This window comes from Moschus berezovskii, chromosome 9, assembly GCF_049115385.1.
Source record: "Moschus berezovskii isolate FMDL1 chromosome 9, NW_MosBer_1.0, whole genome shotgun sequence".
Taxonomy (NCBI): Eukaryota; Metazoa; Chordata; class Mammalia; order Artiodactyla; family Moschidae; genus Moschus; species Moschus berezovskii.
The window spans coordinates 77,950,198-77,968,023 of record NC_142468.1 but is presented as its reverse complement, the minus strand read 5'-3'; the positions used below and the strand labels follow the sequence as shown (position 1 = coordinate 77,968,023).

At 36.6% G+C, this 17,826-nt stretch overlaps 1 pseudogene; it reads left to right on the top strand.

Annotated features, from left to right (window-relative positions):
- Positions 1–14,944: 14,944 nt before the first annotated feature.
- Positions 14,945–15,590, top strand: LOC148776552 (olfactory receptor 11H6-like; annotated as a pseudogene).
- The last annotated feature ends 2,236 nt before the right edge of the window (positions 15,591–17,826 follow it).

The window sequence follows — 17,826 nt, the reverse complement described above, 5'->3', positions numbered from 1 at the left end:
CAGTCCCTCCAATGAACATCCAGGATTGATCTCCTTTAGAATGGACTGGTTGGATCTCCTTGCAGTCCAAGGGGCTCTCAAGAGTCTTCTCCAACACCACAGTTCAAAAGCATCGATTCTTCGGCAATCAGTCTTCTTCACAGTCCAACTCTCACATCCATACATGACCACGGGAAAAACCATTTCCTTGACTAGTCGGACCTTGGTTGGCAAAGTAATGTCTCTGCTTTTTAATATGCTATCTAGGTTGGTCATAACTTTCCTTCCAAGGAGTAAGCGTCTTTTAATTTCATGGCTGCAGGTACTCATAATCAAAAGCAATGGGAATTATTAAATTTTTTAAATCATAATCTGTTGCCAGAAATTACCAAACACACAAAAAATGTGTGTTTTAGGGTAATAGTGGGATGCAGGGGTAAGTGGCAATGGATAGGAAAAATAAAAAGGAAAAAAGATTCTTTTTTTGCAATATATCAGCTGGGTGATAGTTCCAGTATGCCATCTGGGTTATTTAAAATTTCTAAATTAAAAATTATTCATTGTAGTGCTCTTTGCATAAGTTATGAAATAATAAATGATATGCATGTCCATTGATTGAATATTTGTTTCAATGTAGTGGACCTATTTTTAAAATGATATGTAATTGAGAGGTAAATGTTCCCAGGACTGAGGTTAGTAAGAAAGATAATGAAACATTAGGAAAAGTTTGGTTCCCAGTGCCTTGCCAAAAATAGTCAACCTTTTCACCACTTTCTTTATTTGAAGTGCCTTCTCTAATCAGGATTCCCACTTTAGATTTTATATTGTTTTATTTTTCCTAATTATAGAACTATGTAAATAAGAGTAAAGTTCTCACCCTTTCTTCCCTGCCACATCCATACCACAAGGGGAAAGAAGGAGAGAGGGGTGAATAGACAGAAAAGAAGGAACAGATAGAGAGAGAAAGATTGATATGGATATACTTTCATATACTGTATGCAATGCTAATTCGTTTTTAAATAATACATAATATTTTTGAAATAGTTCTGCTATAATGAAATAAATATTCATTAATGGACATGCATATCATTTATTATTTTATAACTTCTGCAAACAGCACTATAATGAATAGTTTCAAATTTTGAATTTTGCTCATAGTTATTTAGGTATTTATTTGGATTTGGAAGGGATACAGACCTGAGAGTGAAATTTCTGAGAAGAATGTTGGCAGACTGTTTTTTCCTCCTGTGAACAATATGCATGGTGCTATTTTGCACTCTTTCCAACACTGGATAATATCAATCTTTATTGTAATTTTGTAAATGTGATAGGTAAAATAATAGTTCATTATCTTAAATTGTGTTTGCCTCATCAGCAGTTATTAATGAACATGTTTGGGGTTTTAATTATTTGTATACTCTTTAAGCACAAGCTGGAATCAAGATTTCTGGGAGAAATATCTATAAACTCAGATATGCAGATGACACCACCCTTATGGCAGAAAGTGAACAGGAACTAAAGAGCCACTTGATGAAAGTGAAAGAGGAGAGTGAAAAAGTTGGCTTAAAGTTCAACATTAGGAAAATTAAGATTATGGCATCCAGCCCCATCACTTCATGGCAAATAGATGGGGAAACAGTGGAAACAGTGGCTGACTTTATTTTGGGGGCTCAAAAATCAGTGCAGATGGTGACTGCAGCCATGAAATTAAAAGAGCTTACTCCTTGGAAGGAAAGTTATGACCAACCTAGACAGCACATTAAAAGGCAGAGACATTACTTTGCCAACAAAGTTCTGTCTAGTCAAGTGAAGTGGCATCGCTTGGTCGTGTCCGACTCTTTGAGACCCCATGGACTGTAGCCTGCCAGGCTCCTCTGTCCGTGGGATTTTCCAGGCAAGAATACTGGAGTGGGTTGCCACTTCCTTCTCCAGGAGATCTTCCCAACCCATTGGGAAGATTTCATGTAGGTCTCCCGCATTGTAGGCAGATGCTTTTATAGTCTGAGCCACCAGGGAAGTCTCATCAAAGAGTCTGTCTAGTCAATGCTATGGTTTCTCCAATGGTCATGTATGGGTGTGAGCGTTGGACTGTAAAGAAAGCTGAGCACCAGAGAACTGATGGTTTTGAACTGTGGTGTTGGAGAAGACTCTTGAGAATCCCTTGGACTGCAATGAGATCCAACCAGTCCATCCTAAAGGAGATCAGTCCTGAGTGTTCATTGGAAGGACTGATGTTGAAGATGAAACTCCAATCTTTGGCCACCTGATGCAAAGAACTGACTCATTTGAAAAGATCCTGATGCTGGGAAAGATTGAGGGCAGCAGGAGAAGGGGACAACAGAGAATGAGATGGTTGGATGGCATCACCAACTCAATGGACATGAGTTTGAATAAACTCCGGGAGTTGGTGATGGACAGGGAGGCCTGGCATGCTACAGTCCATGGTCACAAAGAGTCGGACACGACTGAGCGACTGAACTGAACTGAATACTCCTTCTGAAAATTTCATGTGCATGTTATCACTTAACTGTCTATTATGTTTTCATTATCAATTTTCAGAAATTCTCTAGATTTCAAGGATATTACAAGATGCAAATAGTTGAAATATTGATATTTAATCCCAGCCTAAATTTAAATTTTTACCTATGTAAACTTCCAAACAAACAGAGAAATAGCATATCAACAGTACCTCAGGAGGCTAGCTCATATCCTCCTCTCAGTCAAAAATCCTAAATTTTATCTTTATTTTTAATCACTCTTAATTAATTTAGCTTTCTTGAACTTCAATAAGGGGAAATGAATGATAATGCTGTATATGTTTGATTACTTTGATTTAATACTATCTGTGAAATTTCTTCAAGCAGTTATGCTAATCAGTGTTTATTTTTTGTTACTAGTGAACTGTATTATTTCCTTTATTGTATGAACACACCAAATTTACTTACACATTGCATTGTTGTTGGACATTTGTCAGGTACAAGAAAGCTGCTATGAACGTTCCTGCTCATGTTTTTTAATGGACATAACACTCATTTCTGTAGGATGTATGTGTATATCAACTGAAACTTTTCAATCGTAGAATAAATGTGTGTTTAATTCGATAAGAAACTGCCAAATATTTTTCTTTATTGACATCACTAGTTTCCGTTTTTGTAATATAAACATGCTATTCTCTTATATCAGTTTTTATCTTCAGTGTTGTAGGAAAAATCCAAAATCAAACTGACATCTTTTTTATATATCTATGGGCTATTAACTGGATCATGGGCATTTTCTTACTGACTTATATTATTTGTATCATGTATAAGCAAATCCCTTATTGAATATATGCATTGCAATGATCTAATTCTATTAGCACTTACCTTTTCACTTAATGGTGTCTTAGTAAGCAGAAGCTCTTAGTTTTAATAATGTCAAGTTTTTCATATATGGTTTTCATATGTGGTTTTTCATACATTCAAAAGACATTTATTTTGAAAAATATTTCTTTCTTTCAAAGTCATGAACATATTCTCATTTTATTTTTAAAATTTTTTTTATTGGAGGCTAATTATTTTACAATATTATATTGGTTGGTTTTGCCATACATTGACATGAATCCGCCCCGGGTGTACATGAGTTCCCCTTCCTGAACCCCCCTCCCTCCTCCCTTTATCCTCCCTCTGGGTCATCCCCACATACCAGCCCTGAGCATCCTGTAACATGCATCGACCCTGAACTGGCGATTCGTTTCACATATGACAATATACATGTTTCAATGCCATTCTCCCAAATCATCCCACCCTCACCCTTTCCCACAGAGTCCCAAAGACTGTTCTGTACATCTGTGTCTCTTTTCCTGTCTCGTATACAGGGTTATCAGTTGCATCTTTCTAAATTCCATATATATGCGTTAGTATACTGTATTGGTGTTTTTCTTTCTGGCTTACTTCACTCTGTATAATAGGCCCTAGTTTCATCAACCTCACTAGAACTGATTCAAATGCATTCTTTTTAATGGCTGAGTAATACTCCATTGTATATATGTACCAAAGCTTTCTTATCCATTCGTCTGCAGATGGACATCTAGGTTGCTTCCATGTCCTGGCTATTATAAACAGTGCTGCAATGAACATTGGATTACAAGTGTCTCTTTCAATTCTGGTTTCCTCGGTGTGTATGCCCAGGAGTCATATTCTCATTTTAAAATGCTTAAAGAGTTTTGGTTTTCACATATAAGGATATGATCCTTTTAAAATTAATTGTGTGTGGTGTGAGGTAGGGTGTCAAGTTTCATTTTCTTTCTTATGGATATTTAATTGACCTAAAAATATTTACTAAAGAGACCACTGATTTCTGGCTAGATTGCAGTGCAGGCTATGTGATAAATAACACTAAATATGGGTCTCCATTTCAATCTTCTCTATTTTTTAATACTTTTACTAATACAACACTGTCACATTAAGATTTACATTAAATCTTGATACCTGATACTATAAATCTTCCCCTTTGTTCTTTAATATTGCTTTGTGTATTCTAGGCCCTATTCTTTTTTACCTACAGTTTAGAATTAGCTTATCAACTTCCTTTAGCATACTTATAAGAATATTAATTGGAATTTTAATATATCAGTCAAACAAAGTAACTGTTTGGGATCACTGCCATATAACAGCAATGAGTCATGTGTACATAAACATGAACATACTGCTTCACTTCATTTCTCTCAGTTATGTGTTTCAGTTTCCAGAGTAGACTTAGTTAGATTTTTCTACTCTTTATGTAATTTTTGAACTACTGCAAATTTATTTTTCTTTAATTTTATTTTTTAGACAGTTATAGTGACTTTGCTATATTCACTTAGCCTAAATTTTATTGTATTGAATCTACAGATTACTTTGGCTAGTATGCACATCTTAACAATATTATGTCTTCCAATCCATAAACACAGAATGTCTTTCCATTTATTTGGCTCTATAATTTATTTCAACAGTATGTTATAGTTTTCTGTGTAATGTATCTTCAACCTCCTTATGTTAGCTTCATTCCTATTTTAATTTTGATATTATTATAAATGAATGATATTTAATTTTATTTTAGACTGTTTATAGTATCTAGAAGTGCAAATAATTTTTTGGGTTATGAGTTTTTAATCCTACAACTTTGCTGAATTTATTCATAAGGTCTAACAGTTTGTTGGAATCTGTAGGGTTTTCTACTTATAAGATCATGTTGTCTGAAATCAGAAATTATTTTACTTCTTCCTTTTCTATTTCAGGATAATATTTAACTCTTTTCCCTGTGTAATAGCTCTGGATTTCCTCTTATGTTGAACAGTAGAGGTAAGAGTGGAAATTCTTGCCTCATTTCTTATCTAGAGGAAATATTTTCAGTCTTTCACCATTGACTCTAATGTTAGCTGTGAGTCTTTTCCTAAATGGTCTTTATTATGTTGAGATAATTCACTTCTACCCCTAGTGGTTTTTTTTTTTAATGTTTCTTATCATGTAAGGGTGAGGAGTTTTGTCAGATTTTTTCTCTGCATTAGTTGATATATTCATGTGGGTTTAGTCCTTCATGTAGTTAATATGTTACTTTGACTGCTCTTCTTCTCTTCAACCATCCTTTCATTTCAGGAAAAAAAAAACCACTTTGTATAATCATAATCCTTTTAATATGCTGTTAAAATCTCTGTGATAGTATTCTGTTGATGATTTTTATTTTAGCATTTATTAGAGACATTGATCGGTAGTTTTCATTTCCTATGTCTTTGTCAGGCTTTGATGTCAGGGTAATGAAATTTAGGTTGTTTTCATATTTTGACTATTATAAATAATGATACAATAAATATTGGGGTACATATATCTTTTTCAATTAAAGTTTCTGTTTTCTTTGATAAATACCCAGATATGAAACTGATGAATCATATGACAGTTATATTTTAATTTTTTGAAGAAACTTCATACTTTTTCCATAGTGACTGCACCAATTTACAATTCCACCAGCAGTGTACAAGTGTTTCCTTTTATCCTCATCCTCACCAATACTCCTTATTTGTTGTCTTTTTGATGATAGCCATTCTGTCATTATGGCTTTCATTTGCAATTCTCTGAAGATTTCTGATGCTGAATATCCTATCATGTGCCTGTTGGCCAGCTGTATGTGTTCTTTAGAAAAATGTCAATTCAGGACCATTATTCAACTGGTTGGTTTTTGTTGTTGAGTTATATGAGTGATTTATATATTTTGGATATTAACCCCATATCATGTGTATTATTTGAAAATGATTTCTCCAGTTAAGTAAGCTGCCTTTTCACTTTGTTGATGGTGTCCTTTGCTGTGCAAAAGGCAAAGTTTGCTGAATTCACATTTATTTATTTTTTTATTTCCTTTGTTTAAAAAGATGGATCTAGAAATATAATGCTGTGACCAGTATCAGAGAGCATACTTCCTGCATTTTCTGCTAAGAGTTTTATGGTTTGAGGCTTTACACTTTAGAAAAAAAAGTGAAGTGAAGTGTTAGTTGCTCAGTTGTGCCCAATTGTTTGTGACCCCATAGAGTCTTTAATCTATTTTAAATTAATTTTTACAAAGGGCATGAGAAAGTAGTCTAATTTAATCCTTTTGCATGTAGCTGTCCAGGTTTTCCAACGGCATCACCTGAAGAGTCTATGAAAAATAGAAATGGTGAGAGTGGGCATTCTTGTCTTGTTCCTGATCTTAAAGAAAATGTTTTCAGATTTTCATCAGTGAGTATGATGTTAGCTGTGGGCTTATTATACATGGCTTTTTATGTTGAAGTACCTTCCCTCTATTTCCACTTTGCATAGAGTTTTTATCATAAACACATGTTGAATATTGTCAAAAGCTTTCTCTGGATCTATTAAAAAGATATTTGATCTTTATTCTTCAATTTGTTAATGTAGTGTATCAGGTTGATTGCTTTGTGGATATTGAACCATCCTTGCATATCTGAGAGAAACACCACTAGATCATGGTGAATAATCATTTTAAGTATTCTTGAATTTGTTTTGCAAATTTTTTGGAGGATTTGTGCATCCATGTTCATCAATGATATTGACCTGTAGTTTTCTTTTTTTGTGATATTTTTGTCTGATGTTGATATCAGGGTGATGCTGGCAACATTTGCAAACATTTTCTCCCATTCTGTAAGTTGTCTTTTCATTTTTTGTATCTGATAGGTCAAATCTTACATCATTATTTTACTTTTTCAAAATACATTTATTATCTGAGAGTTTATTTCAAAAGAGATTTTTAAAATCTCTTTCGCAAGCTGAAAACTTCTATAACAGTATCTTTCGCAGAGTCTGACTGGGATTTGTCTAGACTGCCTTGGATTTGTGTACTGCCTTGTGTTAAATATTTATACTTGACACTAAGAAGTCAATCCATGAAAGAACATGCTATAACTTTCCTAATAATCTGGTTTTCTTTTATATACCCTTGTAAAGATTCACATTTTCTTAATGGTACATGTACTATCTTTCAAAGTTTATTTCCGGATGATTTGTGTTGCTATGGAAAATGAAATAATTTACCCAGAAGAATTTACAAATCTTCTCATCCTTAAAACGAAAGTTTTATCACCTACATGTTTTGTAGTTAGCTAATTTATTGAATCATTTTGTTTTAGTTGATTCTCTTCTTCTTGGTGGATATTCATTGCTTAGCCAACAATCAAAATTTCTCTTCCTAATATTCATGCCTGTATATTATTACCTTTGTCTCTCTTCATTGGTATATATAGGAACAGTGATGATGATGTACCAACTGACTTTCCCCAAATTACGTTATCTTTTAAGTACCTGTAAGCGACGCCAGCGGCTCCGAGGGTGGCGACCAAGAGGAGCTACCCCAAGCCCGAGGTCAGGGCCGGCGGCGGAGAGGAGCAACCCCACGTCCAAGTGTCTGCGGCTACACGGGCGCAGGAGGGCCGAGAGGAGCTCCTCCACGTTCAAGGTCAGGAGGGGCGGCCGTGAGGAGATAGCCCTCGTCCAAGGTAAGGAGCAGCGGCTGTGCTTTGCTGGAGCAGCTGTGAAGAGATACCCCATGACCAAGGCAAGATAAACCCAAATAAGACAGTAGGAATTGCCAGAGGGCAGACACACTGAAATCATAATCACAGAAAACTAGTCGATCTGATCACACAGACCACAGCCTTGTCTAACTCAGTGAAACTAAGCCATGCCGTGTGGGGCCACCCAAGACAGGCGGGTCATTGTGGAGAGGTCTGACAGAATGTGGTCCACTGGAGAAGGGAATGGCAAACTACTTCAATATACTTGCCTTGAGAACCCCATGAACAGTATCAAAAGGCAAAATGATAGGATACTGAATGAGGAATTCCCCAGGTCGGTAGGTGCCCACTATGCTACTGGAGATCAGTGGAGAAATAGCTCCAGAAAGAATGAAGCGATGGAGCCAAAGCGAAAACAATACCCAGTTGTGGATGTGACTGGTGATAGAAGCAAGGTCCAATGCTGTAAAGAGCAATATTGCATAGGAACCTGGAATGTTAGATCCGTGAATTAAGGCAAATTGGAAGTGGACAAACGGGAGACGACAAGAGTGAATGTCGACATTCTAGGAATCAGTGAACTAAAATGGACTGGAATGGGTGAATTTAACTCAGATGACCATTATATCCACTACAGTGGGCAGGAATCCCTTAGAAGAAATGGAGTACCATCATGGTCAACAAAAAAGTCTGTAATGCAGTACTTGGATGCAATCTCAAAAACAACATTATGATCTCTGTTCGTTTCCAAGGCAAACCATTCCATAACACAGTAATCCAAGCCTATGCTCCAAACAGTAATGCTGAAGAAGCTGAAGTTGAACGGTTCCATGAAGACCTACAAGACCTTTTAGAACTAACACCCAAAAAAGATGTCATTTTCATTATAGGGGACTGGAATGCAAAAGTAGGAAGTGAAGAAACACCTGGAGTAACAGGCAAATTTGGCCTTGGGGCACGGAATGAAGCAGGGCAAAGGCTAATAGAGTTTTGCCAAGAGAATGCACTGGTCATAGCAAACATCCTCTTCCAACAACACAACAGAAGACTCTACACATGGACATCACCAGATGGTCAACACCGAAATCAGATTGATTATATTCTTTGCAGCCAAAGAAGGAGAAGCTCTACACAGTTAGCAAAAACAAGACCAGGAGCTGACTGTGGCTCAGATCATGAACTCCTTATTGCCAAATTCAGACTTAAATTGAAGAAAGTAGGGAAAACCACTTGGAGAAGGCAATGGCACCCCACTCCAGTACTTCTGCCTGGAAAATCCCATGGATGGAGGAGCCTGGTGGGCTGCAGTCCATGGGGTCGCACAGAGTCGGACACGACTGAAGTGACTCAGCAGCAGCAGCAGCAGCAGGGAAAACCACTAGATCATTCAGATATGACCTAAATCAAATCCCTTATGATTATACAGTGGAAATGAGAAATAGATTTAAGGGACTAGATCTGATAGATAGAGTGCCTGATGAACTATGGACAGAAATTCCTGACATTGTACAGGAGACAGGGATCAATAAAATCCCCAAGGAAAAGAAATGTAAAAAAGCAAAATGGCTGTCTGAGGACACCTTACAAATAGCTGTGAAAAGAAGAGAAGTGAAAAGCAAAGGAGAAAAAGAAAGATATAAGCATCTGAATGCAGAGTTCCAAAGAATAGCAAGGAGAGATACAATCGCCTTCCTCAGCAATCAATGCAAAGAAATAGAGGAAAACAACAGAATAGGAAAGACAAGAGATCTCTTAAAAAAAAATTAGAGATATCAAGGGAGCATTTCAGGGAAAGATGGCCTCGATTAAGGACAGAAATGGTATGGACCTAACAGAAGCAGAAGATATTAAGAAGAGGTGGCAAGAACACAGAAGAACTGTACAAAACAGATCTTCATGACCAAGATAATCATGATGGTGTGATCACTCATCTAAAGCCAGATATCTTGGCATGTGAAGTCAAGTGGACCTTAGAAAGCATCACTATGAACAAAGCTAGTGGAGGTAATAGAATTCCAGTGGAGCTATTTCTAATCCTGAAAGAGGATGCTGTGAAAGTGCTGCACTCAATATGCCAGCAAATTTGGAAAACTCAGCAGTGGCCACAGGACTGGAAAAGGTCAGTCTTCATCCCAATCTCAAAGAAAGGCAATGCCAAAGAACGCTCAAACTACCACACAATTGCACTCATCTCACATGCTGGTAAAGCCATGCTTAAAATTCTCCAAGCCAGGCTTCAACAATATATGAACCGTGCACTTCCGCTGGATCGTGGAAAAAGCAAGAGAGTTCCAGAAAGACATCTATTTCTGCTTCATTTACTATGCCAAAGCCTTTGGTTGTGTGAATCACAATAAACTGTGGAAAATTCTGAAAGAGATGGGAATACCAGACCACCTGACCTGCCTCTTGAGAAACCTGTATGCAGGTCAGGAAGCAACAGTTAGAACTGGACATGGAACAACAGACTGGTTCCAAATAGGAAAAGGAGTACGTCAAGGTTGTATATTGTCACCCTGCTTATTTAACTTACATGCAGAGTACATCATGAGAAACGCTGGGCTGGAAGAAGCACAAGCTGCAATCAAGATTGCCGGGAGAAATATCAATAACCTCAGATATGCAGATGACACTACCCTTATGGCATAAAGTGAAGAGGAACTCAAAAGCCTCTTGATGAAAGTGAAAGAGGAGAGTGAAAAGGTTGGCTTGAAGCTCAACATTCAGAAAACAAAGATCATGGCATCTGGTCCCATTACTTCATGGGAAATAGATGGGGAAACAGTGGAAACAGTGTCAGACTTTATTTTGGGGGGCTCCAAAATCACTGTGGATGCTGATTGCAGCCAGGAAATTAAAAGACGCTTACTCCTTTGAAGGAAAGTTATGACCAACCTAGATAGCATATTAAAAAGTGGAGACATTACTTTGCCAACCAAAGTCCGTCTAGTCAAGGCTATGGTTTTTCCAGTGGTCATGTATGGATGTGAGAGTTGGACTGTGAAGAAAGCTGAGCGCCAAATAATTGATGCTTTTAACTGTAGTGTTGGAGAAGACTCTTAAGAGTCCCTTGGACTGCAAGGAGATCCAACCAGCCCATTCTAAAGGAGATCAACCCTGTGTGTTCATTGGAAGGACTGACACTAAAGCTGAAACTCCAATACTTTGGCCACCTCTTGCGACGAGTTGACTCTCTGGAAAAGACTCTGATGCTGGGAGGGATTGGGGGCAGGAGGAGAAGGGGATGACAAAGAATGAGATGGCTGGATGGCATCACTGACTCGATGGGCATGAGTTTGATTGAACTCCGGGAATTGGTGATAGACAGGGAGTCCTGGCATGCTGTGGTTCATGGGGTTGCAAAGAGTCAGACACGACTGAGAGACAGAACTGAACTAAACTGAACTGAATTATCAATGACTTACAGCAAGTTCTTCTTTTTTTTTTTTTACTTGATTTGACTTGTTGCTTCTGGTTGGTATATATATTTTCTCTCCGTCTTGTACCTTCCCTCCCATCTTACCCCTCTAGGTCATCACAGAGCACTGAGCTGGGCTCCCTGTGCCATACAGCAGCTTCCTGCTAGCTATCTATTTTACACATGGTAAAGAATATATGTCAATGCTATCTCTTAGTTCATCCCACCCTTCCCTTCCCCCACTATGTCCACAAGTCCATTCTCTACATCTGTATCTCTATTCCTGCGCTGCAAATAGGTTTCCCCCCTAATTAATATTTTTAATTGGAGGCTAATTACTAAAGAGCCTCTTGATGAAAGTGAAAGAGGAGAGTGAAAAAGTTGGCCTGAAGCTCAACATTCAGAAAACTAAGATCATGGCATCTGGTCCCATCACTTCATGGCAAATAGATGGGGAAACAGTGGAAACAGTGACTTGCTTTATTTTTCCGGTCTCCAAAATTATTGCAGATGGTGATTGCAGCCATGAAATTATAAGACACTACTCCTTGGAAGGAAAGTTGTGAGCAACATATTAAAAAGCAGAGACATTACTTTGCCAACCAAGGTCCGTCTAGTCAAGGCTATGGTTTTACCAGTGGTCATGTATGGATGTGAGAGTTGGACTGTGAAGAAAGCTGAGTGCCAAAGAATTGATTCTTTTGAACTGTATAGTTGGAGAAGAGTCTTGAGAGGCCCCTGGACTGCAAGGAGATCCAACCAGTCCATCCTAAAGATCAGTCCTGAATGTTCATTGGAAGGACTGATGTTGAAGCTGAAACTCCAATATTTTGGCCATCTCATGGAAGAGCTGACTCATTTGAAGAGACCCTGATGCTGGGAAAGATTGAGGACAGGAGGAGAAGGGGACAACAGAGGATGAGATGGTTGGATGGCATCACCCACTTGATGGACATGAGTTTGAGTGAACTCCGGGAGTTGGTGATGGACAGGATTCCTGGCATGCTGTGGTTCATGGGGTCGCAAAGAGTCAGACACGACTGAGCAACTGAACTGAACTGAACTGAATTACTTTACAATATTATAGTGCTTTTTGCCATACATTGACATGAATCAGCCATGGGTGTACTTTATAGTAGTGGAAAAAGAGCTGTGGTGCATTGCATAATGTTTCTTAAAGGTTTTCTTTAGAAGTGCCATATGTAAAATTGTCTTATTGGGCAAACCATGTCACATTGCTTAGTCTAACATTTGTGAAACATAGAAATATTATCCTCTAGTAAAAAAGGAAAATGAATCATTTAGAACAATAACTCTGTTATATGAATATTTTGTTTTGTCCTTGATTTTAATTGTAATGTTTTTGTGTTTTACTAAAGTATGAGTTTGCCAATTATTTCTGATGAAGAAGTTTTTTTACCAAGTTAAATCATTTCTTTCTATTTCTGGTTTACTTTATTAAAAATGGGTTTCAATTTTATCTATTTTTCTTCTGCATCTATCAAGACATTTTTATGTTACTTCTATTAATTAAAAAGTATGTTATATTTATATATTATATTCTCATATGATACAATAATGGATAGCTCTTAAGGTATACATCTTACTTGATAACATTCTATTATTTGGAAATATTTTACTCTAGAATATGGTTTATGAATTCCCTCTCTAGAGGGCTAATTTCCAAAGATGGCCTCTACAGAACATAAAAGGGAACAATATTTAAATTCTTCATTTGATTCTGTCTAGACCATGATTTTCTTTGCCACTGTCACTTTGCCTTTACAGTTTATATAAAAAGGGAGAACTACAGAGGGCAAACCTGAAGAGTACCCATGACTGACTTCTTAATCCCATAATGTTCCTAAAAGCCTATTCAGCAATTCATATGAATTCCCACAATAATTCATGGAATACTACTATATCTGGTTTTTCTGAGATATGAGAAAACAGTTGTATTTGGTTTTTCTGTATACTCAAATGTGGAAAATGGCCTTCAACTATACAGAATTCTATGATATTCACCTTGTATCTTCAGGTGAGGTAAAGCTCACATGTGTCTAAGCTCTCCTTATTTCTTTCTTCTACCCCTTCTTGTTTTATACCTTAATATGTGAATTATAAAAGTACTATTTCTCTAGAATCATAGCCGAGATTTTATATGAGAGCTTATAAAAAATGTTATTTCAAGCATTTGCTAAAACTCTTAAAGGATCTTGCCAGATGCTCCTTTTTATTCCCACTCTATGTAAGGGTGTTCTGATCCTAAATCAGGGAAAATTCCAGAAAATGAATGGATACGCCTTCTTTCAGAAAAGTCTATCCCCTGTACTTTCTCTAACTTTTAATGAGTAGCAGGCAAGGAAATTTATTTTTACTTGAGATTGCAAAATTCAGGACATTCTTTGTGAGCATAAGTAAACTTGACATATTTTAGTAATTGATCACTTACTTAACTTTAACATGTATTTTTGAGAGTGTGTTTTTACTGAAGGGAAGAATTGAAATGTGAACTCTTGTAAATTTTCATTTTAATATTGACTTATAATCTATTCTTAAAAAGATATAGGAATATTTCTCATAACCTAACTCAAAAAAATTTAAAGTTGTATAGAGGATTTAGATCTGTTGATATTGTCTTTAATTCAACTCGACATATTTCTCACTAATAGAACAAAGAATATTGAATAGCATTATCTCTAATGTCTTTGTATGTCACAAACACTGAGTTAACTTGGTTGTGCTTTTGTTTTTTTTCTTGGGGGGGATCTGTGTTTTTTTCAGTATTATTTAAAATGGTAAGTCCTTATGCATATTTACTTATTGTCAACACTTTGTTAGCTAGGAAATTAGGAAAGCTCTTTTTCACTTTGTTTTTATTATATCCAAAATAGGAATATGAATACTTGAAAATCATGGCAACATCTCTGTATATGGCAGGTAGCTCAGCTGGTAAAGAATTTGCCTGCAATGCAGGAGACCACGATTCAATTCCTGGGTCAGGAAGATCTGCTGGAGAAGGGATAGGCTTCCCACTGCAGTATTCTTGAGCTTCCCTGGTGGCTCAGACAGTAAAGAATCCGCCTGCAATATGGGAGATCTGTGTTTGATCCCTGGGTTGGGAAGCTCTCCTGGAGGAGGTCATGGCAACCCACTCCAGTATTCTAGACTGGAGAATCCCATGGACAGATGAGCCTGGTGGGTCCCAGTCCATGGAGTACCAAAGAGTTGGATGCAACTAAGTACAGCACAAAGTAATGTGGCTCAAAGCAAGTCATCTGTCCTAATGAGTAATGTTTTGTAAGGCCAATTCTAATATGGAAATCTGTCATTCTTTTGCAGCTTTAAAAACAAATACCCATGTAGAGAATTGCTCTAGCTCTGTGAGTAAATTCATCCTTTTAGGCTTCCCTTATACTTGGGAAATTCGGATCCTCTGTTTCTCAGTGTTTTCTGGGACATATATTCTGACACTCATTGGAAATCTGTGCATTATTTGTGCTGTGAGGTGCGACCATCAACTGCAAACTCCAATGTACATTCTATTGGCCAAATTTTCCTTCCTGGAGATCTGGTTTATCACCTCCACTGTCCCTAATATGCTAGCCAACTTTTTTTCTGAGACCAACACCATCTCCTTCTCTGGCTGCTTTCTGCAGTTCTACTTCTTCTCCATGGGCACCACTGAGACCTTCTTCTTGTCTGCTATGGCCTTTGACAGGTACCTTGCCATCTGCAGGCCCCTTCACTACCCCACTGTCATGCCAGTGCAGCGCTGCATCAGAATGGGAGCCTGTTGCTGGGTATGTGGCTTCTTGTACTTCCTCTTGCCTATGTATCTAATCTCTCAACTCCCCTTTTGTTGTCTCAATAAAATTGATCACTTCCTATGTGACCCAGGACCCCTTATAAAGCTGTCTTGTGTGCCAGCTCCTGTCACTGAGATCATCTGTGCCATCTGCAATTCAGTCCTCATTTTCTCCACCTTACTCTTCATTACTAGTTCCTACACCCTGGTGATCAGAGCTGTGTTTAGGGTACCCTCAGCAGAAGGCCGGCATAAGGCTTTCTCCACATGTGGCTCCCATCTGTCTGTAGTGTCTCTGTTCTATGGCTCTATTATGGTTGTATATGTGAGCCCAATAGCAGGCAATCCAGCCGGGATTCAGAAATATGTGACTTTGTTTTATTCTGTGCTAACTCCACTGTTCAACCCCTTGATCTATAGTCTCCGGAATAAAGAGATGAAGGAGGCTCTGAGAAAATTATTTAAGACTGTGAGATTTAGGCAGAGGCCTGGCTGAAATCTTTGAAGAACTTGTGTTTGCAACTGAAATATATGTGGAATAAATGATTGAAAGTTTAGCATTCAATTGTATTAACCACATTAGACAAATATATTTGGGGGAGGGAGAAGAACATAGTCAAATGTAATTAAATGTTGATTAAATTAACTGTGGCCATCTGTCCATTTTTTTATGGTTTTAGAAAATTTACATTAATAGTAAAATTTTTTCATATTCAAATAAAAATAATCAAAGAAAAAAATAATCAGTCATCTTCCTGGCATTTAGACTTAATACTAGCTAAAATTTTGATGTTACCATTTCAGTTACACATGTAAACACAATAATCAAATATTTATTACTAATATTTCTCAGGTAAGTCAAAAGTCATGCTAAATTTACAAAACAACATTTAAATTTTAATTTCTATGTCAATATTAAAGATGTGACAAAATTAATTAACCTCTTTATAAAAGTTCATTTATCATAATTGTACTTCCCACTTTCTCACCAAGATTTAGTTTAAATACTCAGAATTTGGATCCAGATGGTTGCCATTATTTCTCATTTAAAATACTTTTTAAAAATAAAGATCATTTAAAAATAATTATTTTAAAATAAATTCTCTATAAAATGAACCGTATACTGCCTTTTCCTGATACATTATTTGTGATTTCTACAAGCTAGAGATAACAGCCAGTGACCCTCAGGGATTGTTGTGATACAGAAATTGCTAGATTTGCTTTGTTAACTATGTCAAGAGCAATAGTGTCTCATACTGTCAGCCAGAATTTTCCTCATTTCACAAAAAGACCAGGAATCCATTAGTTATTAATCCCCCATCCTTCCTCTCTCCAGTCCTTGGAAACAACTAATCTACTTTCTGTTCTATAGATTTACTTATTCTCAAAATTTCATATAAATGGAATCATACAATATGTGTGACCTTTGTGACCAGCTTCTTTCACTTAACATCATGTGTACAAGATTCATTTTTGCTGGGCATGTTTATCTGTACTTTATTCCTTTTTATAGCTGAATAGCATTTCTTAGTATAAATATACCGCACTTTGTCTATTCAATAGTTGATGGACGTTTGAGTTGTTTCCATCACTGGTCTATTGTGAGTTATACAGGAACAAGTATTTGTGTGAACGTATATTTTCACTTTGTGAGGGTTTACTCCAGGGAGAGGAATTGTTGTGTCATATGTTAACTATTTAACATTTTGAGGAACTGTCAGACTATTTTCCAAAGTGACTGTGCCACCTTTACTGTCATATCAGCATAGTGTGAAATGTATGGGGTTCAGTTTCTCTGTATCCTTACCAACACTTGTTTGCTCTTTCTTTTTTTTGTCCTTTAGCTATCCTTGTATATATGAAGAGGTATCTTATTATGGTGCTCACTTGCATTTCCCTAATGATAACGATTGCTGATTATCTTTCAGTGTGCTTATTGGCCACTTGCATGTCTTCACTGGGAAATATATATTCAAATCCTTGATGATTTTTAAAACATTAGCCTATTCATCTTTCTAATTCTCAACTGTAGAGGTCTTTACATATACTCTGGATATAAGTCACTTATTAGATAAATAATTTGCAAATATCTTTTATCAATCTGTGAGTTACATTTTTACTTTCATGATTGTCCTTTGAAGTTTTGAATTTTAATGAAGTCCAACTTATCTTTTTAACTTTTATCACTTGTGATGCTAGTTTCATATCTAAGAAATCTTTGCCTAATCGAAGGTCACAAAAAGTACTACTATGTTTATTTATATATTTATTTTTTTTATAGATGATTTTTCCAACTTTATATACATTTTATATTTTAATAGGTATTTGTTAAGAGCGGAGATCAAACACAAACTCCAAATCACTACTTTAAAATAAAAGTTTCTCAAGTATTTTATGGCATATCCAAATCTGTCACAAAGTTTATGGGGCAGTATGAATCACAGCATGCTTACTTATTTTTTGTTTTGCCATCTTGATAATCCTGAAAAGATTGCTTTCTATCACACATTTTCAAAAGGAATCTATTTGAATATGTCCCTGAGATCATAAAATCTTGATCTAATCATTTTAAAATAAATTATTCATATAATTTATAATTAAATAGTA